The sequence below is a fragment of the Ceratotherium simum genome, unplaced genomic scaffold (genome assembly GCF_057802395.1).
Source record: "Ceratotherium simum simum isolate JZ-2026a unplaced genomic scaffold, ASM5780239v1 HiC_scaffold_54, whole genome shotgun sequence".
NCBI classification, from domain to species: domain Eukaryota; kingdom Metazoa; phylum Chordata; class Mammalia; order Perissodactyla; family Rhinocerotidae; genus Ceratotherium; species Ceratotherium simum.
The window spans coordinates 138,710-164,908 of record NW_028261270.1 but is presented as its reverse complement, the minus strand read 5'-3'; the positions used below and the strand labels follow the sequence as shown (position 1 = coordinate 164,908).

Here is a 26,199-nt window from a genome sequence, read left to right as displayed (position 1 = left end):
TAGGGCTCGGTAACATACGAGTAGAGGAGCTCACTTTCTCATGCTGCCAGCCATGACCTGGGGTATGAACATGACAGACGCACTAGGCTTCCGACACCTAACTACCAGCTCCTGGCCAGGAATGACCCGCTTCTCATGCCCTGCCTTTCCCCCTCCATGTAGACATATGCACACACACACAAAGAGTGGCAAGGGGTGTGGGGCTGATGAGGTGGGATCACAGTTGTGCCCGGCCTGCACTAGCCTTTCCTGGGCTGCCTCATGTTTCCTTTCGCTGCCTCCTGCCGGACACCCAGAGGCGTTGGGGATGAGGGCTGAGAGAACGTCTGGAACGACCAAAAAGATTCTCTTTCTGGGCTTTTTGGAGCCCAGATCCTCCAAAAGTTGGCAAACAACAAAAACACATCTTTGCCTGTTGACTGTCTCCAGTCAAGTGAGCTGGATGGGAGGCTGTGGGTGCCTGGTTACCAGAGTTCTAAGATCTGTTGAGGTCTATGACCAAAGCAGTGAGGTCATTTTTCAAGATTCCATTACCTGGGCCCCTTCTCTCAATCAGACTTGCCCAGAGCTGCCCCCTGTGCCCTGGCTGCTAACCCTCCTCCCCCATGTCATCTCCTGAACTGTACACAAGGAGCCCACACAGCCCTAGCCACAGCTCCCTGGAAACCTAACTCAGGTCCTAGCTTTGAGGAGACAGAGATGAATGCAGACCTCCTTTTTCTTACCAGTTCTGCATCCTGGGAAAGTCCCTGTGCCTCTCAGGTCCTCCCCAGTCTCCAAACCAGCACCATGGGGATCAGGCTAAAATCTACTTCCTACGGGTGTCCCCTGGTGTATATGAGATAATATCTATTACCCTTGGGGGCTGGTGTCACATGTACCTAAGGCAGAAACTTAGAGATAGAAGAATAACAAGGAGGGGTGGGATGTAGCCCAGAACACCACTCAAAACAGGCTTGGGTTCCAGGAATGTGATATTGGAACAGTCACTTCCAAGTTGGCCTCATTTTCAGGTCAGCATCATGAGGGGGTCGAAACTAATGGAAATTCAGATATTGCCATCCTGTGGCATAAAATCATTCAATTGTTTGCTGCTTTATGTAGTATGAGACCCAAGTGCCTCATCTTGGCTCATGAGGTGGGCAGCCTCCACAGTGGTACCCAGTAAGCCCCACCCATGGTATAGCCATCCCAGTGGAACTACTAAGTGGTTAGTAACTGGCTTCTGAACATAATAACAGCCAAACTGATGGGATGTCTTCTCTAAATTTTAACTAAAAAAGTCTCTCACTTTCTCTTACTGCCTCTCTCACGTTCCCTCTCTCTCTCTCTCACTCTGTTGAATCCCTGGATCTGAGGAATCAAATACCAGTGATTTGGAGCCGCCCAATGTGGAGGCCCATCGAGGAGAGAAGCATGGGAGTGCCCAGGCCAACAGACAGAAAGAAACTCAGGCTGTCAGTCCAAACTGAACCCTGAAGGCTGAGAGTGAACTTGGGGGCCAGTCTTCCCCCCGTTGAACCTCAGCTGAGGCCACAGCCCCAACCTGTTAAACTCATTGAGGCAGAGGCACCCAGCTAAAACGTGCCTGATTGCTGATCCACACAAATTGTGAGACAGTCAACATTTGTAGTTTTGAAATGCAAGGTTGGGGCAATGAAGTCAGAGAGGGAAAGGTAGCTGACACAGCCTACCAGGCCCTGGTCCTACCTTCCACCCCAGCTCCTGTTCTCTCCTCCCAGCCTCCCTCCAGCTGCACTGGCCACCGTTCTAACCTCCTCTGGCCAAACTCACTTCTGCCTGTGAGACTCAGGACCAGTGGTGCCATCCCCCTGACTCACTGCTCCCAGAGTCGTGCAGGTCTGCCTCCCTCTTGTCATTCTGGTCCCAGCAAATGTCACCCTAGTGAGGCCTTTCAGACCCTCCTATCCAGTGACGCCCAGTCCTCCCTCACAGCCCCCTGCTGTGTTCTCTACAGCACTTGCTCTTTTCTTTCTTATGTCTTTGCTTTTGTCCATTTCCACTCTAGACTGTGAGCTCCTGGAAGTCAGGAACCACTTGGCCATTTTCATCCTGCACTTTGGCCCACCAGGGCACCTGGCACAGGATGAGGGCTCATTGCACAGCTGCTGAATGAGTATATGGGAAGATCTTGCACCCCTCCCCCTGCTTCTGACCAACTTTGATTGTGGAGATGAGCACTAGTAATAGGAGGTACAAGTTGTTTCTGAGGCAGGGGCACAGCCAGAAAGACCTCTGCTTGACTCTTCACTACTCCAGGACATCAAGCACAATTCAGTGGACACCATGTAAATTCTAGGTTTACAGCGAATGACTTAATATATATATATTATGTAATGGTTACCAAAATAAGTTTAGTTAACATCCATCACCAAACAGAAATAAAAGGTTTTTTCCTGGGGATGAGAAGTTTTAGGATCTACTCTCTTAGCAACTTTCAAATATACCACACAGCCATATTAACTTGCACAGTGCTGTATTATCAGTTATATCTCAATACAACTGAAAAAAATAAAAACAAAAACACACTGGCCACCACTGACACAAGAGGCTGCCCGCCCCCTGGTGGGCAGCACTAGTGCTGCAGCCCTCGCCAAAACTCCACCAAACAGAAAGGAAACTTTCTTAGGGTGTCCTCAAGGCAGAGGCTCTCCAAGGTCCCAGGGGTAAAGGAGCAGGACCTGTCGGCTTCGACGGAGTGGGAGGAATCTCGGGAGCCTACCTTTCCCTCCATCTTGCTGTCCCCCACCAGGTGTCCTCTTCAGTCCTGAGGCATCCAACCTCAACCAGGACAATGACTACCCCCTGCCTCCAGATGAGGACCCCGAGGGTCCCACAAGGATTAGTCTTCTCCCTGGACTCTGGATTTGCTGTCCAGTGCTCTGGAATCTTCTTCCTTATCCTCAGTTCTCATCTACCCAAGTCCCCTAGCCTCCTCAGTTCTAAAGGATCTCCAGGGGCTGGAAAGCATTTTCTCAGCATTTCAGAGCACAGTAGGTCATCAACAGAGAACCTAGTCCAACAGACACGTTGTGAGCACATGAAACCTTTGGAATCACCTGCTGGAGGCACTCCACTTTATACAGGAGGACCCTCACTGAGGTCTTCTGTCTTGTTCCCAATGCCTACACAAGGGGAGGATGGGCTCATCACAGATCTGGGTGCCCACAGAGGTGGACTGCAGGACCCCAGTCCTGTGCTCCCCAGGCTGGGCCACGGATGGGTCTGGAACAGGTAGAAACCTAGGAACCTTAGGGATTCCTCTGCCCATCTCTGGGCCCCTGGGCATGTATCTAGGAGAACAGATGCTACTTCCCGTGGGAGAGCTGTCTCTAACCTCTCTCACTCCTGCCTCTTGTCACTTCCTCGGTGTCGGCTCTTTCTCGACTGCACCTCTCTGGTCCCCACATGAGAAGTCAGTGAGAGTGGGGGTGCCTGTGCACATGCGATGATGAGGAGAGGAAAATGACCCCATATGGAAAGGGGTGGGCAGCAATCCTCTAGGATCTTAATGCCTCTCATTGCCAAAGGAAACCTGAGGGAAGGGGCGGAGCCTTGGCCAAGGAAGCTGGCGCTCTCTCTAGTCTTCGAGACACTGACCACCTCCTATGGTCTGGGATAGTACTTGCCTCTTTCTGGGCCAGTTTCCCAACTGTACAGTGAGGGTTACGTAAGATATGCAACAGCACAAGCATGTGCTCGGCCAGGACAAGTCATCAGCCCCATCGATACATTAAGTATGCTTTAAGTGTATTGAAGACATTAATATGGCTATGCAATCATCACCACGATGCATCTTCAGAACTCTTCTCATCCTGCAAAACTGAAACTCTATACCCATTCATGAATAACCCCCCATTCCTCCTCTCCCCAGCCTCTGGCAAATACCATTCTACTTTCTGTCTCTCTGAATCTAGCGATTTCAGGAACCTCACAGAAGGGAAATCACACAAGGTTGTATTTTTGTGACTGGCTTATTTCATTTAGAGTAATATCCTGAAGGTTCATTCATGGTGTGCCATATCTTAGAATTTCCTTCCTTTGTTAACAATGAATAATATGCCATTGCATGTATATTCCACACTTTGTTCATCCAAACATCCCTGGACAGATACCATAGCTGGGCCCAAAACCAAGCCCAAAATAAAATGCTGCCCCAGCCAGATTTTTATCAACAGTCCCGTGGAGACTACTTTCTTAAGCTTAGTGATATTTACTAAGGATGTAATCTTAGGCCGTGAGTTGTTTTTCAGAAACTCCGTTTTTCCTCCTTGAGCAAGTTTCAACTGCTTTGAGCCAGTGAGACTACAAGATGGTTGGCAAGACTCAAACCACGATGGCACAAGTGACTGGAGAATGACCTGGGGGACCAAGAACTCCCCGGCCGATCATGTTAAGAACACCGTCCTTTGAACATGGGATGTATGACAGAACATGAAAATCTTCTGCACTTGCACAAAATACGTAGGACTGCCCCCAACCTTCCTGCACCTGCTCCTTTGCCCTTAAAAAGCCCTTTTCAACAGCCCACCGGGGAGAACAATTTAACCTTTGTCTCCTGTCTCCTTGCTGGTCAACCTCGTAATAAAGCTTTTTCTCTTCTACAAGAGTGCGTATCCCATGGTTGGCTTAAGAGGTGTTTGGGCAGCGAGCCCTTCCTCGGTTACAATACTTGGGTGGCTTCCATGTTTTAGCTATTATGAATAATGATGCTGTGAATATGGGTGTTGAAATAAGTCTTTGAAAACATGCTTTCTACTCTTTGGTGGGGTATATACCCAGAAGTGGAATTGCTGGGTCGTATATAATTATATTTTTAATTTTTTTTAGGAATTGTTATACAGATTTCTACAGCAACTATATATTATATATTCCCACCACAGTGCACAAGGGTTCCTACTTTTCCACATCTTGGCCAACACTGGTTCTAGTCTTTTTCTTCTTTTTTTTTTTTTGATAGATGCCATCCTAATGAATGTGAGGTGGTCTCTCACTATGTTTCCGATTTACATTTCCCTAATGATTACTGATGTTGAGCATCTTTTCATATGCTTATTGGTCATTTGCAGATCTTCTTTGAAGAAATGTCTATTCATGTACTTGTTCAATTTTGATTTGGGTTGTTTGTTTTTTGTTGTTGAGTTTAGGAGTTCTCTATCTATTCTGGATATTAAACCCTTGTCAGATACATGGTTTGCACATATGATCTCCCATCTTGTGGGCTGTGCTTTTACTCTGTTGATAATGACTTTTGAAGCACAAAACTTTTTAATATTCATGAAGTCCAGCATGTGTATTTTCTTATATTATTGCCTGCTCCTTGGGTGTCATATCCACGAAATCATTACCAAATCCTATTTTGTCAAGTTTTGTCTTATGTTTTCTTCTAAGAGTATTATAGTGTTAGCTCTTACCTTTAGGTCTTTGATTCACTGGGAATCAAGTTTTGTATACAGTGTTAGGTAAGGGTCCAAGATTATTCTTTTGCATGTAGATATCCACTTTTTCCAGCACAACTTGTTGAAAAGACTTTTCCCCATTGAATAATCTTGGCACCCTTGTCAAACATCATTTGATCACATGGGTGAGGGTTAATTTCTGGGCTCTCAATTCTGTTTCCATTGGTCAATATGTCTGTCTTTATGCCATGACAATGCTGTTTTGATACTGTAGATTTGTAGTAAGTTTTCGATCAGGAAGAATGAGTCCTCCGACTTACTACCTCCTTTCAAGATTGTTTTCTGTATCTGGGCTTCCTTGAGATTCCATAAGAATCTTATGGTGGGTTTTGTTGTTTTTTCAGCACAAAACGTCCTTGGGATTTTGATAAGGACTGCACTGCATTTGTTGATCTCTTTGGATAATGTTGACATTGTCACAATAAGGAGTCTTCCAATCCACGGTGAGGGGATGTGCCGGGTGGCTGTTCAGGTTGAGGGGGCGGCACTCCTCAAGATAGTTGTGCAGAAACCCACAACTGCTCTTCACTGTGCCTTCACTATTTCCTTAGAACCCATCGACAGTCAACAGAGGGCAAAAGGCATGTAAAATGCACATGGGAAGTTTTCAAGGACTGGGTGTGCATGGAGCACACATTTCTTCCAATCTTCTCCGTTAGCAAGAACCATGGACTGAAGCAGCAGACCCTAACACGTGGGGACTGCAGACTCAACCAGCAGACCCCAACAAACGGGGACTGTGCACTAACCAAGGTCCAGGGACTCGGGTTCCTGGTAGAACTATCTGCCAGCTCAAGCTGACCCACCAAGCCTTTGCCTGGCACTGCCGACTAGCCAAGGGCTAAGACTGATGCTCTCTTAGAGCATCCTGTCAGTCTAGACTGACCCACTGACCCTGGACTGGAAAGCCAGTTAGATTGGGAACTCAACGCAAAGAGAGTGGATCTCAGATCCGAGAGGAACTTACCCACGGCCCTCGGAAACGGCAAAAAAGATGGGGAACTCAAAGGTTTTGCGGGTACCAATGCCTGTGTTTCTCATCCCTGAAGCCATCAGATGTCTCCTTTGGATCCCACTGCCGCCACCAAACTGGTACAAAACAAAATAAAACTGAGTAAATTTTAAACATTTTATTGGCTTTATTCAACAATTCATGAAGCAGGCAGCATCCAGTCTAGCAGAGAGAAAAGAGCTCCAAGGAGTTGTACAAAATGAAGGACTTTTATAGGCAGAAAGGAGCAGGAACAAGGAAGTTATACTAGACAAAAAAGCCAGTTGGTTACTGCAAGGCTACCTTCCTTTAGGGGATGGCAGGTCTCTATCAGGAAGATGACCTACCTGCTGCTCATCAGGTGATTCTCGATTGACTGGTTTAAGATTCCATTCCTGGCGGGGCCAAAAGTCTAATTAAGTCTTGGCTTGTTGACGTGGGGCTTAGCCTAAGTGGCTCCATTTGGGCTTAGTGTCTTGTTTTAAACACATGACTTCGGCTGGTCCCTGCTTTCTCCAGTTACACCCCGGCTGTTCCTTTACTGACCATTGTTGGTCACATACCCACTGCACCTGCCTCCAGTCCTTCCCCCTCAACACCGTAATCTCACACACAGTTCCTCCCGACACTATCATGACATCTCCCACCACATGTCCCCTATACTTTCCACACTGCCATCAAGATGATTCACAAACACCACCACCATTTATGTCCAATGGGCTGAGAAGTCTGCCCGTGCACTGGGAATCAGGAGTTGCAGGGTCTGTCACTTGGCCTCCAATCACCTATTGTACCCCAGCTCAAGGGCTTACCCTATGGAGACACCCAGTTGTAGCCAACTCCATCGAACAACATCATCTTTGCCCCAGGCTTCCTTCAAAATGCTCCACCCACTTTCTGCCCCAACTGCTCCTTGAGGGGTCATTTTGGCGTAGCCTTCGAGGCCACCTTGGGGATTTTGTGCCCAGGCCCAAACAGCTCTTGGCCCACAAACACTTTAACCATACCCCCTGAAATCATATAGCACAGGTAACCAGTGAATGGATGCAAATTACTGGTCTTACCTCCAAAAGCCCTAATGAATATTTCACACCAGGAGCATCCACTTTCGGCTTTTAGTGTGGGCTGATATCACAAGGCTCTCAACCAATGAGCTTCTCTCTCCCCTCTGAGCAGCTTTCTCCAGACTATATTCTGCAATGAATCATTGTCTCTCTCTCAGCCTGCTTCCCTCAGGTCACAGGTCCCCTGAGTTTCCTGCCCTGACTGGCTACCACCAACCCACAGAGACACTGTCAGTGCTATAGCACTGGGTGTTCAGTTCCACTAGGACTGACTGACTGGACTGGGCACAGGCACGGTGGCCCTACCCACACAAAATTAGGTAACTGAGGCAACCAAGAAGTACCGAAAACCTTAACCCAACATGGACAACAACTCCCTAAGACCCCATCCTAGCCCTTGTGCAACAGCCTCATGAGTCTCTTGCCTAAATGGTTTTAGAAAATAGCCTGGCCCTAGACTGTCTATACCGGCCAAGGAAGGAGGGGTTTGTGCCTTTCCTAGAACCACTTGCTGAATGTACATCAACTCACAAGTTCAAACCTACCTCCACCAGATGGCCCAAGAGGTTAAAATATTGCATAATATTACCCAAATCTTTGAACAGATACCCAAGGCTCCCAAGATCACTGACCTACTTTCATGGCTGGTCTCTCCAAGTTGGGGACAATGGAAACGGACTGGATTTTAGACTGTTGCTTGTATAATTATAGAATTTGTTACTATAGCCCTCATCAGGTGTTTACTCTCTTGGCTACAACCTGCCCTACCCCTAATAAATTCATTAATTACCCTTATTAAACATCCCAACTTAAAATTAACTAAATTAAAATTAATCTATACCCTGATTAATTTAAAAAATTCAATGTTTTTATGGAGGAAAATTTGCTTAACACAAAATACACCATTGTAAGCATTTTAAAGTATACAGTTCAGTGGCTTTTAGTACAATGATTATGTCACCACTATCTAATTCCAGAACATTTTCAACACCCTCAAACAAACCCACACTCATTCACACTCTATTTTCTCCTAAACCAAGCCCATGGAAACAACTCATCTGTTTTCTCCCCCTATGGATTTGTCGATTCTGGACAGTTCATTCAAACGACATCATACTATCTGTGGCCTTTGTGGACAGCTCAGTGAGCACACATGTTTCAAGGTTCATCGAAGGCCGAGCATGTAGCAGTAGCTTATTCCTTTTTATGGCTCTATAATGTCCTATATTATGAATAGGGCACATTTGGTTTATGCAGTCATAACTGGATAGAAATTTGGGTTTGTTCCACTTTTGGACCATTGTGAAAAATGTTGCTTTGAATGTCCATGGACAAGTTTTTCTTTGAACATATGTTTCCAGTGCTCTTTTGGACATACCTACCATGTGACTCTCCGGGTCAATGGTAATTCTAGGTTTAAGATTTTAAAAAATGCCAAGCTGTTTTCTGCAGTGGCTGCATCATTTTACTCTCCCACCAGTAATGTATGTAGGTTTCCCTTTCTCCACATCTTTACCAACACTTGTTATTTTCCATTATGTTGAGTATAGCCTTCATTTTGAGCATGAAATAGCATCACACTGTGCTTTGAATTTGTATTTTCTTAATAATTTAAGATACTGAGTATCTGCCTAGTGCTTATTGGCCATCTGTGTTTCTCCTGGAGACATGTCTATTCCAGTTGGTTATCCATTTTCATTGACTTTGTTTTTTATAATTGAGTTCCAAGAGATCTTTATATACTCTCAATATTAGAGTCTTCTCAGTTATATAACTTGCCAATAGTAGGAGACTTCTATACCCCACTTTTAACAATGGATAGAGTATCCAGACAGAAAATCAGGAACCAGCAGACATGAAAACATTAATGGACCTATCACACATACACAGAACATTTTACCGAACAGCAACAAAATGCACTCTCTTCTCAAGGGCACATGGACTATTTTCCAGAACAGATCACGTGTTAGGTCACAAAACAAGTCTTAACAAGAAAGATTAAGAAAACCGAAATAATACCAAGTATCTTTTCCAAACAGAATGGCATGAAACAAGAAGTCAATAACAGAAAGAAAACCAGAACATTCATAATACGTGGAAGTTCAACAAAAAACTCGTAAACTTAAAAGTAGATCAAAGAAGAAATCAAAAGGAAAATTAGAAAATAGCTCAAAACATACAAAAAGAAACAATAAACACACCAAAACTTACAGGAGGCAGCAAAAGTAGTACTAAGAGGAAAGATTATAGTGATAAATTTGTACATTATAAGACAATAAAGATGTCAAAGAAACAACCTGACTTACAACACACAGCATTAGAAAAAGAAAAAATGAAACCCAAAGTTAGCAGAAGGATGGAAGTCACCAAGAGGAGAGTGGGAAAAAATGAAAGACGTTATGAAAGATCAATAAAAGAGTTGATTTTTTGAAAAACTAAAATTGACAAACTCTTAGATAGAAAATCGAGGAAAAAAAGAGAGAAGACTCAAAGAAAGTAAATCAGAAATGAAAGAGGAGGCATTACAACTGATGCTTCAGAAAGATAAAGATCAGAAGAGACTATTCTGAACTACTGTACACTCACAAATTGGGTAACCTAGACAAAATAGATAAATTCCTAGAAACAACCTACAAAGGCTAAATCAGGAAAAAACAGCAATCTTGAACAGACCAGTAACAAATAAGCAGACTGAATCAGTAATCAAAAACCTCCCAACGAGAGGAGGGTAAAGTGAATTCCCAACTTGACCAAAGGACCCTGAGCCAGCCTGCCCCAGCACCAGGCTGACTCCTGTGGACCTCGGTGGCTCCCTGTAGGCTTCTGCAAATCCAGGCCCCTGGCTCACCCTGGAGCATGCCAGCTCTGGTGGCCCCAAGCAGCACCCTTGACACCTGGCTCCCGGGAACCCAGCACCCCATCTCAGCCTAGGGGCTGCCATCTTCAACAGCCCAAGGTGGCTCCTGTGACCCCAAGTGGTGTCCTTGGATCCAGGTTCCTGGTGGGCTCTGGTGAATCCAGACCCTGGCTCACCCAAGTTCCTGCCTACTCCAGGCAGCCACAGGCAGCTTCTGTAACAGGGCACCCAGTGGGCTCCCATAAACCCAGGACCCCAGGTCACTTCAGCACTTACCAGCTCCTGCAACCTCAGGTAGATTCCATGGTACCAGGCTCCCTGGGGGCTACTGGGAACTCAGGCCCATGGCTCACCACACCACTTGCCAGTTCCAGCAGCTGTAGACAGCTCTCATGGAACCAGGCTCCTGGCAGGCTCCCAGAAAACCAGGCCCCCAGCTCACCCAGGTGCTTGCTGACTCAGGCAGCCCTAGGCAGCTCCCACGGCACCAGACACCAGCAGGCTCCCATGAACCCAGGCTTCCATCTTGACCCAGTGCCTGCTGGCTCCTGCAGCCTCAGGCAGCTCCTGTGGCCCCAGGCTCCCAGCAGGTTCCCAGGAATCCAGACTCTGGCCTACCCCAGCACAAGCAGCTCTCATGGCACCAGGCTCCTGGCAGGCTCCTGTAAGCCAAGACTCTCAGCTCATCCCAGCGCTGGCCAACTCCCATGGCCCTGGATGACTCCTGTGGTCGCAGGCTCTCAATCAGGACCTGCCAAACCCGGCTCCAGTGGAGCTACTCATGAACTCAGGGTCCCAGCTGTGCCCAGGGCCGGACACAATACCGTGGACCCAAGCTTTCCACTTACCCCAGTACCAGGCTGTCCAAGGACTAGGCTGTCCATCTAGGGCTGTCCAAGCCTTAGATGGGCTGACTGTGAAGGCTTTGGTTTGCTAAAGCCAGTCTGTAAAGAGTGGAAAAGGTGCCTACTTCCTCAAATTTGCAGATACCAATGGAAGGCCACAAGGATCATGAATAATCAAAGACCCATGACACCACCAAAGAAAAAGAATAAAACTCCAATGACTGACCAAGAAATGGAGATTTAGGAACTACGTGACAAAGACTTCAGAACAACGCTCTTAAGAAATTCATAAAACTATGAGGAAACACAGATAGACTAGTAAATGAAATAAGGAAAACTCTGCATGAACAAGCGAGAAGTTCGACATAGAAACAGAAATCATTAAGGAAAAACAAACAGAAATCCTAGAGCTGAAGAACACAATGACTGACCTGAAGAATTCAATAGAGAGCTTTGAAATCAGATTCAACCATGTACAAGAAATAATTAGTGAACTAGAAGATGTGTCATTTGAAATCATCCGGTCAAAGGAGCAAAAAGAAAAAAGAAATGTATAGGAATGGGGAAAGGCAGTGTGAATTATGAGATACCATGAAAAGAAATAGATAAGCATTATTAAAGTACCAGAGGAGAAGACAGCAAGAAAGGAAAAGAAAGTTGACTTAAAAAAAAACAGCAGGGCCGGCCCCGTGGCTTAGCGGTTAAGTGTGCGCGCTCTGATGCTGGCGGCCCGGGTTCGGATCCCCGGGGGTGCCCCGAGGCACCGCTTCTCCGTCCAACGCGAGGCCGAGTCCCACGTACAGCAACTGGAAGGATGTGAACCTATGACGTACAACTATCTAGTGGGGCTTTGGGGGGAAAAACTGAATAAATAAAATCTTTAAAAAAAAAAAATAGCAGTTAACACTTTCCCAAGTCTGAGGAGAGATTTAGACATCCAGGGTCCTGAAGCCGATCTGTCACCCTAAAATTTCAAACTAAAACTTTCTTCTCCAAGACACATTATAAAAAAACTATCTAAACTCAAAAAAAGGATCAAACAACATGATCAAGTTCAACATGATGCAAATCAATGAATGTGATACACTGCATTAATAGAATGAAAGATAAAAATCATAAAATAATCTCAATCGATGCAGAAAAAGCAGTTTGACAAAATTCAATACCCCTTCATGATAAAAACTGTCAATCAAAGGTTACAGAAGGAACATATCTGAACATAATAAAAGGTTTACATGACAAACCCCCGGCTAACATCATATTGAACAGTGAAAGGTTGAAAGCTTTCTTGCTAAGACAAAGAACAAGACAAGGGTGCCCAGTCTCAACACCACTCTTCAACATAGTCCTGCGAGTGTTAACCAGAGACTTTTGGCCAGGGAAAGAAATATAATGCATCCCAAGTGGAAATGAAGAAACAAAGTGGTCTCTGTTTTCAGATGATATGATTTTATATAGAGAAATACCTAAAGACTCCTCCCCAAACTGTTAGGACTAACAAACGAATTCACTCAAGCTGCAGGAGACAAAATCAACATATAGAAATCTGTTGCCTTTCTGTACACTAACAATGAACTATCTAAAAAAGATATAAAAAAAAAAATCTTATTCACAATAGCATCAAAAACAGTAAAATACTCATGAATAAATTTAACCAAGAAGGTGAAAGATCTAGATACTGACAACTACAAGACGTTGATGAAAGAAATCAAAGAAACAAAGAAATGAAAAGATATCTTATGCTCATGGATCAGAAGAATATTGTTAAAACGTCCATGCTACCCAATGCCATCTCAAGATTCAATGCAATTCCTGTTAAAATTGCCATGACATTTTTCACAGAAATAGGACAAACAATCCTAATATTCATATGGATCCACAAAAGACCTCCAATAACCAAAGCAACCCTGAGAAAGAAAAAGCTGAAGGCATCACAATTCCTGATTTCAAACTTTATTACAAATCTATAGTAATAAAAACGGTATGATACAGTTATAAAAAGAGACACCACACCTAGACCAATAGAACAGAACCAAGGGCCCAGAAATAAAACCACACACATACAGTTTGCTAACAGTTGACGAGTCAGCTAAGACGACTCCATGGGGAAAGGATAGCCTCTACAATAAAGGGGGCTGGGAAAACTGGATAACCACATGCAGAAAAACGAAATTGGGCCCCTATTTTACACCACTCTAAAAATGATACCAAACTGAATTAAAGACTTAAATGTAAGACTCCTAATATAAAACAACTAGAAGAAAATGTAGAGCAAAAATCCCCATGAAACTGGTCTTGACAATGATTTTTTTTGGATATAACATCAAAAGTGCAAGCAACAAATGCAAAACTTAACAAGTGAGATGGCATCAATCTAAAAAGCCTCTGCACAACAAATGAAACAATTGGAAAACTAAAGGGGTTCATATCCACAATATATAGAACTCAACAGCAAAGAAACCAACAAAACAATATGAAAATGGTCAAAGGACCTGAATAGATGCTTTTCCAAAGAAGACATAAAAATGGTCAACAGATACATGAGAAGATGCTCGTAATCACTCATCATCAGGGAAATGAAATCAAAACTACAATGAGATATCACCTCACACCTGCTAGAGTGGTTATTCTCAAAGAGACAACAGACAGCAAGTGTTGGCGATGCTGTGTAGAAAAGAGAACCCTGTGCACTGCTGGTAGGAATGTAAATTGGTACAGTCACTATGAAAAAAATATGCAATTTTCTCAAAAAAATAAAAATAGAAATACTACATAAATGAACAATTCCACTTCTGGGTGTATATTCAAAGGAATTGAAATCCCTATTCTGAAGCGATATCTGCATCCCCATGTTCATTTCAGCATTATTCACAAACTGAGGACATGGAAACAATCCATGTGTCCATCAATGGATAAACAGATAAAGAAAATGTGAGATATATGTATACATGAAATATATAATGGAATATTATTTAGCCATGCAAGAGAATGAAATCTTGCATTTTGTAACAACATGGATGGACCTTGAGGCATTACGCTAAGTGATATACGTCAGACAGAGAAGGACAAATACTATATATTCTCACTCATGTGTGAAATCTACAAAAGCCCAACTCAAAGGAATAGAGACCAGAATGGTGTTTGCCAGGGTCTCGGGGGTGGTGGAAATGGGGAGATGTGAGTCAAAGTGCACAAATTTCTAGCTGTAAAATGAATAAGTTCTGAGGATCTAATGCACAGCATGCTGACTATAATTAACAATACTATATTATATACTTGAAAGTTGTTATGAGGGTAGATCTTAAAAGTGATCACTAGAAAAAACAAGTTAATTATGTGAGGGAACAGAGGTGCTAACTCACTGTATTGTAGTAATCCTTTCACAAATCATCAACTTGAACACCTAAAACTTACATATGTTATATGTCACTAATATGTCAAGAAATTAAAAAAAAAATCTCTCAACAAAGTAAAACCCAGGACCAGATCACTGTACTGGTGAATTCTACCAAACATATAAAGAAGTATTAAAAACAAGCCTTCTTACACTCTGTCAAATATTGAAAAAGAGGGAACACTTCAAAGCTCATTTTACAAGGCCAGCATTACCCTGATACCAACACTAGACGAGGACACTTTTAGTGTCCTTTCTTTTAGAAAATAAAATTACAGATCACTACCCCTGATGAACACAGATGCAAAAATCCTCAACAAAATACTAGCAAACTGAATTCAACAGCATATTAAAACAATTATACACTACGACCAAGTGAAATTTATTCCTGGTATACAAGGGGAGTTCAACATTCAAAAATCGATCTATGTAATATGCCACATCAGTAAAATGAAGGGGAAAAAAAAATACCATCTCAATTGATGCAGAAAAACCATTTGATAAAATTCAACACCCTTTCATGATAAAACACTCAACAAACTAGGAATAGAAGGAAAGTGCCTCAACATAACAAAAGCCATATATGAAAAACACACAGCAAACATAATACTCAGTGATGGAAGACTGAAAGCTTTTCCTCTAAGATCAGGAACAAGGCAAGGATGCCCACTTTCACCACTTCTATTCAACACAGTACTGAAAGTTCAAGCCAGACCCATGAGGCAATAAAAATAAATAAATAAAGGCATCCAAATTGGAAAGAAAGAAGTAAAATGGTCTCTGTTTGAAGATGATATCATCTCATATGTAGAAAATCCAAATGACTCCACAAAAAAGCCATTTGATCCAACAAATGAATTCAGAAAAGTAGCAGGATACAAAGTCAACACACAAAAATCAGCTGCATTTCTATACACGAACCATGAGCTCTCTGGAAAAGAAATTACAAAAATAATTCATTTATAATAGTATCAGAAAGAATAACATGCTTAGGAATTAACCAGGGAGGTGAAAGGCACCATAAAAACTACAAAACATTTCAGAAAGAAATTAAAGAAGACATTCATAAATGGACACACATCCCATGTTCATGGATTGGAAGGCTTCCTATTGTTAAAGTGTCAGTATTACCCAAAGCAATCTACAGATTTAATGTATTCCCTATCCAAATCCTAATGATGTTTTTCGCAGAAATGGAAAAACCTGTCCTAAAATTCACATGGAATCTCAAGGGACTCAGAATAGCCAAAACAATCCTGAAAGAGAAGAACATAACTGGAGGACTCACATTTCCTGTTTTGAAAACTTACTACAAAGCTACAGTAATCAATAGTATGGTATTGTCATAAAGACAGACATAGAAACCAATGGCATAGAATAGCAAGCCCAGAAAGAAACCCTCACATATATGGTCAAGTGATTTTTGACAAGGGTGCCAAGACCATGCAATGGAGAAAGGTTTCTTTCCAACAAATGGTGCTGGGAAAACTGGATATCTGCATGCAAAAGCTTGAAGGTGGACCCTCATCCAATACCATATACAAAAATTAACTCAAAATGGGTGAACAATATAAATGTAAGCCCTAAAACAAGAAAACTCTTAGAAAAAAACAGGACAAAATCTTCATGACACCGGGCTTGGCAACGTTTTCTTGGATATGACACCAAGGGCACAGGTAACAAAAGAAAAACAATGGACAAATTGGACTCCACGAAAATTTTTTTTTTTTTTTGTGAGGAAGATCAGCCCTGAGCTAACATCCATGCTAATCCTCCTCTTTTTGCTGAGGAAGACTGGCTCTGAGCTAATATCTATTGCCAATCCTCCTCCTTTTATCCCCCCAAAGCTCCAGTAGATAGTTGTATGTTATAGCTGCACATCCTTCTAGTTGCTGTATGTGGGACGCGGCCTCAGCATGGCCTGAGAAGTGGTGCGTTGGTGCGCGCCTGGGATCCGAACCCAGGCTGCCAGCAGCGGAGCGCATGCACTTAACTACTAAGCCACGGGGCCAGCCCCCTATGAAAATTTTATAAGTTGGGGGCCGGCTCCGTGGCTTAGCGGTTAAGTGCGCGCGCTCTGATGCTGGTGGCCCGGGTTCGGATCCCGGGAGCGCCCCGAGGCACCACTTCTCCGTGCAACGCGAGGCCGAGTCCCACGTACAGCAACTGGAGGGATGTGAACCTATGACATACAACTATCTACTGGGGCTTTGGGGGGAAAAAACTGAATAAATAAAATCTTTAAAAAAAAAAAAAAAAAAAAGAAAATTTTATAAGTTGGTACATCAAGAGGCACTGTACACAGAGTAAAAAGGCAACCCACAGAGTGGGAGAAAATATTTGCAACTCGTATTTCTGACAAGAGACTGATATCCAGAATATACAGAGAAGTCCTAAAACTAAACAACTAAAAAACAAGCCAATTCAAATATGGGCAAAGGACTTGAAGAGACAGTTCTCCAAAGAAGACTTACAAATGGCATATAAGCACATGAAAAGACACTCAACACCACTAATCATTAGCGAAATGCAAATCAAAACCACAATGAGACACCACCTCACACCCACTAAGATGAGTGCTACGGAAAAGACAGAAAACAGCAAGTGTTGGCCAGGATGCAGTGAAATGGGAACCCTTGTACACTGTTGATAGGAGTGTAAAATGGTGCAGCTGCTATGGAAAACAGTTATGGATGTTCCTAAAAAAAAATGAACATAGGATTATCACGTGATCCAGCAATTCCACTTCTGGATATACACCCAAGAGATCTGAAAGCAGAGCCTTGAAGAGATATTTGCACACCCATGTTCATAGCAGTATTAGTCACAGTAGATAAAACGTGGAAGCAACCCCAGTGTCCATTGACGCATGAATGGATACACAAAATGTAGTATATCCATACAATGGAATATTATTCAGCCTTAAAAAGGAAGCAAATTCTCCAATATGCTACACATGGATGAACCTTGGGGACATTATGCTAACTGAAATAAGCCAGTCACAAGAAGACAAATACTGTATGAACTGAGAGCAGTCAAATCATAGAGACGTTAAGTAGAATGATGGCTGCCAAGGGCTGGGGGGAGGGGAGAAGGGAGAGTTATTTTTTAATAGGTATAGAGTTTCAGATTTACAAGAGTTATGGGGATGAATAGTGGTGATGACTGTACAACAGTGTAAATGTATTACCGCCATTGAAGTATACACTTAAAAATGGTTAAGATGGCACGCTTTTTGTTAGGTATATTTTAACTCAATATACAAAAATGAAACAAAAAAAAAGAAATGAGCTATCAAGCCACAAAAAGACACAGTGGACCCTTAAATACATATTGCTAAGTGAAAGAAGCCAACCGGAAAAGGCTATATATTCTGTTCCATAGTTTTAATATATTTCAATTACACGACATTCTAGAAAAGGCAATACTATAGAAACAGTATAAAGATCAGTGTTGCCAGGAGTTGGGGGGCAAGGGATGAAAAGGTAGAGCACAGGGGCTTTTACGGCAATCCAACTCTTCTGTAGGATACTGTTGTGGTGGATACATGAGATTATGCATTTATCAAAATCCAAGTACATGACAGCAAGACAGTGAACCTTGACATAAACTACAGACTTGGTTACGAACACTGTAGCAGCATCAGCTCCTCACTTGTAAGGAAGGAACCGCACTAACACAGGTGGCCATGCAAGATGTTAACAGTAGGGGAAACTGTGGGGGAGGAGGGAGAAATGCTCTGCACTCTCTGTTGAATTTCTCTGTCCAACTAAAACTTTCCTAAAAGACCATGTATTAATTAAAAAATAATCAATGGAAGGTAGGGAGTTGGTAGAAATATGGAGGAAACAAGAACATGAGAATCTTGATAAATGTTGAAGCTGGGTAATAGGGACATGGGGGGCTGTCACACTTTTCTGTTTAATTTGTGTATGTTCAAGGTTTTCCACAATAAAACATTTTTAAAGCTCCAGATTAAATCTAGATTATATGTACAAAGAATCAAAGAATGTGAAGAAAACAGATATTTTTGAAGCAAGTACTCAAGGGGCACACTGAGGGAACATGCAATCACACTGGATAGAGAGTGAACGTCCTGGTTCCATCAGGAAGGTTCGGAACCCAGTGAGCAAGGCAGGCAACAGCACAGTCAGGGAAGTAACAGAAAATGATCACAGAAAAGTGTTCACCCTCACTGGTTACAGAAATGCCAACGATGGACCCTGACAGAACTGCCCCAGGATTTACAATGTCTTGACACCCACAGTTAGAGCGGGCTCAGGGACAGAGCACCACGTCCTGTGAGAATGCCAATCAGCACTGGCTTTCTAGAGGCCAAACCTCCCGAACCCTAGAACCTGCAGGCCACTGGCCCGGCTGTTCTGTTGTACAGAATCTGTCCAAAAACAAAGGGATTGGGTACAGATGATGGACTGAATAAACACATGTAGAGCCCCTTTGACATAAAATCCCTAAAAAATGACCCAAAGATTCCTTCATTGATGAACAAATTCATAATAGCCCTGGGAACCATCAAGATAGCCAACATTTTGAGGAAGACATCAAAGACAGACAGCAGCTGGTGACCGGGGATCCCAGCGGGGAGCTCCGTGTGGGCCATGGAGACCAAGCCGGGGCACCCTCTCTCTCTCCCCCTCCTCCCCCGCCACTGACCTAACACCTCCTGCATCGCCCCTCCACTCCCAGCTACTGCCCACCTCACGCTCCAGGAGTACAGGAGCAGAGGCGCAGGGCGCCCTTTCCACCAGCACATCTGTCCTCTTGCTCTCTGCACCTCCCAGGCAGCGGGGGCCAGCCCTGCACCTCCTCAGGGCCCAGCACGCTCCTCCCGGGCCCTCAGGCTCCTCCTCTCCATCCGGTCCTACCTGCAGCAACTGTTAGCTCATCTCCACCTTACAAACAAAACTCTCCCTTGGACCCATGCTCCCTTTTGGCTACTGTCCACTTTCCCGACTCCCCTTCATGGCTAAACCTCTTAAGTAAAGTGCTTCATCCCTACTGCCCTCCCATGGCCCCCCTTCCCCCACTCTAGACCCAGCTGCATTCTCATCCTGTCAAGGAGAATGAGGTCACCCGTGATCCCATGTGGCCGAGTCCAGCCATCTTTTCTCTTTCTCTTCTCTCATCTTTCTGATCAGAGCTGTATCCCACCCAGCTGAGCACCCCTCCTTTCTGCAATACCCCTTCCCCTCATGGCTCCTGCAACCTCATGCTCCACCATTTCAGTCCCCTTTCCTGGACCCTCTTCAGCTGCACCTCTGCAAACACTGCCCTCTCCTAGTCTGGGCCCTGGTCCCTTCCACAGCTGCAGTGTTTCCAGGAAACCTCATTCAATTCCACGGTTTTAAACATCTCTGACCTCATCCTGACTGCAGACACACCAATGCAACTTTAAGAGCTTAGGTGCTAGCTCCCCAGCATCAGCACCTGAGGAGAATCTCAGACTCCATTCCTCTCAAAATTTTACTGTCACATGAGTTCCAAAATAGCATCAAATATTTCCAAAAAGGAGGAAAAATTTGGATACAATAAATAGTGGTGAACAACGTAACCAATAAAACGTGTACTTACATCCAATCACGGTCACTTGATGGGGAAAATAAGAACACAGAACTAAGATCAGACAGTCTCAAGCTGGGGAGTGGAAGGTGAGGAGTTGAGAGTGTAGAACACAGGAACTGATCAACTCTGAGCATTTCCAGAAAGAAAGGCAGAAATGGTTGCTCATAAAAGCTGAAAGACACACTAGAAGAATAGAAAAATCATGAGAAAGCCTAACAAATTAAAAATTAAACAGTAGAATCAAATTCCAATTTATCAATAATCACAATTGTAAATGGATTAAATTGCTCTATAAAAAGATGAAGGCTCTCAAGTTGAGTTAAAATATAGCTATAAAATAAAAGGATATAATATGGTTGAAAATAAGAAGATAGAGAAATAGGACTTTAAACGGGAAAAAACCGGTTTTCTGTGTTGATAACTGTCAGGAACACTTATGTACCTAACAATATGGTCTTGAAACATAGAGCAAAACTGGACAAACAAAAAGACACAGGCACCTCCAGAATCACAGGGAAACCTACCTTACTTCTCTTAGAAATCCACAGGTCAAGTGATACAGTAAGTTAGGAAACAGATCTGCTGACAAACACAAAAAAGCTAGATCTAGCCTCAGCCCGAGGGACAACAACGTAAGCAACTAGTGGAGAGGATGCATTCTCCTCAAACCACAATGAAACAATCACCACAATGGACTGTGTGCTAAGCCACAATGAAATCTCTAGAGTCCAAAAAGCAGAAATCTATAAGTGACCATATTACTGGAACTTAAAGCAATAAAAGTAAAGAATAATCACAAAATATTGGCTCCCCTCCCCCCAACCTATCCACTTCAAAATCTGTCCACATCCTTCTAAATCTCTCAGGTTAAAGAGGGAATCCAGACAGACAGGACAAACTCTTTAGAAATGAACAGCAATGAGAGCAGCATGAGGCAAATCCATGGCGTCGGGACAAGGGGATAGAAGAAGGGGCACAGCCTCCACTGCAGGTATCAGGGAATAGCAACTGTACATGAAGAAGCTGAGCACTTCCCTCAGGAGCCAGAACAACACCGCAATAAAACCAACATCAGCAGAATGAAGTGAGGATTCACGAGGCGGGAACAACAACGTAGACCTGAGCAACGGAGTCAAGGGCTGGCTGTCTGGAAACACCTGTAACATTGAGAAACCTTCACAGTCTGACCAAGAGGAACAGACAAAGGCACCAAACTGTACCATCAGGTACGACAAACTACAGAAACAGCTTTAACGTGATAGGAGACCATAGCAGATAACTCTGACGAGGACATCAGCTGTCCTCAACTGGAGCTGTCCTTCCCCCAGGATTTATCTGGAAACAGCAGAGTGGGTTTTGTTTCTTGCTTTGGGTTGTCCTAATGGTTGTTGCCCCGGGTATTCTGGAGGTCCTGAACAGCCTGTCACATACAGCCGTTTCCCACCTGAAGTGTTACTGACATCTGGGAAGACAAGCACTGATCCAGATTAAATGAACAATGTGGTAGGGAAATGTTCTCCATGGATGTATAACTGGGAAAAGATGGTACCCTCAATATGTAAGGAATATCTAGAAAACAATGTTTACAAGTACTAAACTGTAAAAGAGTGGGAAAATCAGAAACATAGCCAATAAACACACCAAAAATATATCCAACCTATTTGCACAGGTGGAGAAATATGTATGTAAAGCACAGAAAACAGTCGAGGAGATTACACACCAAATTTTACTACCGACAAGGAATAAAAGTTGGGAGATAGGTGAGAAATGGGAGTTTTTACCACTTCTTAGTTTATGTATTTCTGTAGTGTTTTAATTTTTGCAAAAGAGAACATATTCTACTCAAACAGATGTTTAAAATTTTAAAGAAATTATTAAAATGCTCAATATGACTTCAGTTCAAGGATATTCATTAAAACATGAATGGAAAGAACCTCCCCATGACTTTAAGAGTCTCCTATAACTTTTCTAATAGTTTACTATGTCGATTTTATTTCACATTTAGATCCTAACTCAATGGAAGTTACATTTGTGTGAGGGATGCAACAGAAGCTGACTTTCTCCTGTTCAAGCGGAAACCAACCATCCAGGCATCATTCATTGCGTAGGTCTGGCTTTCCCAGCTCACCTGCAATGCCTCCTTTCCCACCTGCTAAACCCTGACAACTACCACTGCCTCTCGAGCGCCCTAGAGCGAGCGGGGTGAGCTCTGCAGCCTGGGCTCCCTGTCTGCGAGGGGCAGCTACCAGCAGAGCCTTCTCCCAAGACAGCAGCAGGCATGCTGCACACAGAAGTGCTCAGGGGCAGTCTGCTGCATAGCAGGAAACCCCTCATGATGAGCAGGCAGTGGGGGAGCCCCGAGCACCGGGACTGACCTCAGCTGGGGGCAGCAGGCTGCTAAGGCAGGGAGCCCCTCCCTTCAGCTCGTCCAGCTCCTCCTGCAGTGTGTGCACCTGGCTGTCGGCGGCTGCCCCTCTTCAGCTCGCCGTTCTTCTCCACCTGCTCCCACAGGCAGCACCCGTGCTCCTGTTCCCAGGGGAGCAGAAGCAGTAGGAGTGCAGCGAGTCGAGGAGTTCTTGGGCCCCCAGTGTTGACAGGATGACCCCGCCGAGTGACATGGGGGTGGTGTCGCGGTGCTCGCCCTGCACAGCTTCTGCGGCTGGCTTCGGGGTGACATCTGTTGGAGGGTGGAGGGGCTCTGGCAGGGTTTCTGAGGCATCATTGTGAATGATGAACTTGGGGGCTCTGGGCCAAGTCCTTTTCAGGCTCCAGGCTGGTCCAGCTACAGCTGGGCTCCACATCTCTCTTCAGCCTCTTTCGGTCAACAGCCTCTCAAGGGACAGATGGCTTCTCTCAAGTGTGCTCTGAGAAGAAACTGTAAGAATGAAACCAGCCAATAAATCTGCACACCTCAGATCCTGGGGGATAAAGTCACCCACGGAAATGCCACTCTTACCCAGCAGGCCCTGGCAGGGAAGAGGGGGTCTCATCACCAGCATCTACAGCAGACGTGTTTGCATCTACCTGGCTGCCTGATGCTGTGGAGGCCACACTGTCTCCTGGAGTTCCTTCCAGAGACTCTGCATCCGCTCCTGACTGGCGGCTTCCTGGGCAGCCCTGGATGCGGGTACACCCTGCAGAGCTGCTCGCTTCCACTTGCGGGACCACGGCTGGGCCCTCAGGTTTTCCCTCAAGGACCACGACGAACCTGCAGCTCCTTTCCCATCTGCTTCACCCGCATGTTCCTCAGGCCCCCGGCGGCCTTCCTGGTGTCATTTCTCCTGGGGCGGCCACGGCCTTCAGCCCCGCTTCTCAGTCAGGTGGAAGATGGAGGGCACGGCCTTGGGCTTGAGCACGTAGTACTGATCCTCCAGCCTTTCCAAAAGCTTTTGTTGGTGAAATGTTCACTACAGATGAAAGAATGCTTAGTGGGGTCCAGTCATCCCTGTGAACAGCTTTTAACAACTGGACCAGACATTTTGAGCTCTTTATGTGGAGGCTGCAAGGATAAATGAAAAAGTAATTAGAAAGAATTAAATGTCTCCCCCTAAAATGATCAACTATAAAAGGAAAACAAGTGTTTCTGTGAACACCCACACCTGTAGTGACTTTGCCCATTTAAACCTTTAGTAAAGATGTAAGGAACACCTTCTGCTTGCAAGTTATTACTGGAATAGAAAGATGAAAGACCCACTGTCTACCTTAAGGAGCTGACCGTCTGTAAGGCAGAGAAGGAAGGAAGGTGAGAACCTCCTCTCAGGCTGTGGTAAGTGCCCTGTAGCGACACAGACGCTCGGGCAGATAGCACAGGATGGCATCAAGACAACAGGAAAGGCTTCAGGCAGCCTCGGAAATAGTTCCTAGAAGCTCATGGCTGCCCAACCCTCCTGCTGTCCCTGGGATGCAGGACTTTGGGTGCTAAAACGGGGAGGGTTGGTCCCCCTATTTCAAAGCCAGGCCAGGTGTCGGCCAGCAGAGCCTCCCAGGCACTCAGCAGGGCGCCTGACCCCAGCTCTGCTCAAGCAGCTGAGGATGCGGGACCGCTACCAAGAGGAGGTCAGCCCCAAGAGCTGTGGTTCTGTGTTCCTCCTGTCCTTCCACTACCAGGAGGAAAGCTGCTCCCTGTACAAAGCAACCAGCCCCTGCAAGGTACTGACCAAGACACTTCATCATCTTTTCTCCTCATTAAGGTAAAATCTCTATTTAGACCAAACTGTGCACATGGGGGTGGGGGGGGCTCTCTCCCGAGGGCTTTCTGCTCCACCTGAGGTCATCTAACCCCCCTGAGGCCGCTGTGGACCAGACCAGGTGGGTACTAGCTCCTCAGGGAGTTCCAAGCAACATGACCTTCTAACCTTTCTCAATGCTTTGTAACTAGTTTCCCAAAGACCCCCACCTCTTTTGCCCCCAGACCACGTTAGACCATGACACATGCCAAGAGCCACCTTCTCTGCAGTGCTTTGCCTCATTCTCAAAACCAGTAACAAAACTTTTGGGACACAGGCTCTGAAGGAAACTGTCAAGAAAGCATGGTGGCTGACTTCCGAAACAAGCTCACATTACCAGTTCTTTGGATAGATTGTAACAACTTCCGACTTAGAACAAACCACTGTAAACTCTCAATAAGACTCTAGACGACAAGTGGCATTCAGGTCTTTCAAAATTCAACAACAACCTGCAATGCAAAACAAAAGGATCTGCCAGGAGGTTTTCAAAGTAGAATGTCTTCAGCGCACTGTTCTGGGACCTCCAGTGCGGAGTCCGCGGGAAAGGACTCGCTGAACTGGCTGAATTCCAGAAGCCCTCATGAAGGGAGCCAGGCCAGGTGGAAGGCAAACCCCTCACCCCGCTGTGGAAGCCCAAGGAAGAGGTGGAGAGAGGAGCCCCTTCCCTGACTCCCCAGGGTAAACCTCCCAGTGAGGAGTGGGCCGTGCCCTGCTCACCCAGGATGCTGTCAGATGCAGAGTCCACCTCCCTGTGAGGACGGGGGCTCACCCTGCTCCACCCAGGATGCTGTCACGTGCCTCTCCAGGACTCACCTCCACGCCCAGAGCCACCTTTCCCTGCACTGCCAGGACCCGTCTAGCAACAGAGCTCTGAGAGGCACGACCATCCAGGAGGTACCAGCAGCATTTGTTCAGCCGCATTCCTGATCGCAGAGATTAAGGCAGGCTCCCTGCCATCAAAAGAGCAGAAAAATCACAGCGAACACAAGAAAATAGTGAGCTAAGGAAGGACGTTTCCAGAATACCCTGTTTCTCAACATTGTTGGCTGCAGCCCGAATCAATGGAGACCAGGGTGGCCGCGAGGCGTGGGTGAGAGGGTGGTGGAGGCCATAAAGTGGGCGCCGGTGGCCGTGGGGTGGCCGCGGTGGCCCGAGGCGCCCAGAGCAGAGACAGTGGCACAGGCCAAGGCCCCACAGCGCCCGGCGCTGACTCACCCGCTGGACCCGCCCGAGGCCCCGAAGACAAAGTGCCAACCACCTCTGGCTGGACCGCGGGGGCGGGTCGTGACCCGGCGGCGGCAGCCGGTTACCTGTGGCGGCCGGTTACCTGTGGAAGGAGACGGCGGTTTCTCCTGTTGCCCGGCGGTGGGAGCAGATAGCGGCCGCGCAGAGATCACCACCCCGGGCCTCAGTCTGTCGCGTCACCAGCCTCCGGCCCCCTCCTCGCCGCCCCACAGCGGGCCCGCTATGAGGGTAGGGCTCCCCGCGACACTCTGTGGGACATGGGAGCTGGTCCCCGCGGCCCGCAGGCCGACAAGATGGAGGCGCGCGACCGCCCATCGTCCGTAAAGCAACATGGCCACGCCCGTGGGCCTAGGCAAAAATGCCGGCTGACGCGCCCGCCCAGGGTCGCGCTGCACAAACGCGTCTGTTCCGCTGCCCCACGGGTCACTGCTGCAGTGTTCAGAGCGAACGACCCAGACCGCGGGGAAGCCGAGAGTGTGGCCCGGCCCTCCCCGCGGGGCCCTGCCGTACGCCA

At 45.6% G+C, this 26,199-nt stretch overlaps 1 pseudogene across 1 annotated transcript; it reads right to left on the bottom strand.

Annotated features, from left to right (window-relative positions):
* Positions 1–6: 6 nt before the first annotated feature.
* Positions 7–26,192, bottom strand: LOC101398727 (peroxynitrite isomerase THAP4-like; annotated as a pseudogene). Its single transcript, XR_015551511.1, has 4 exons — positions 25,768–26,192; positions 22,590–23,713; positions 6,819–6,866; positions 7–6,569 (listed from the first exon to the last, which is right to left on the bottom strand). The product of XR_015551511.1 is annotated as a peroxynitrite isomerase THAP4-like (transcript).
* Between the last annotated feature and the right edge of the window lie 7 nt (positions 26,193–26,199).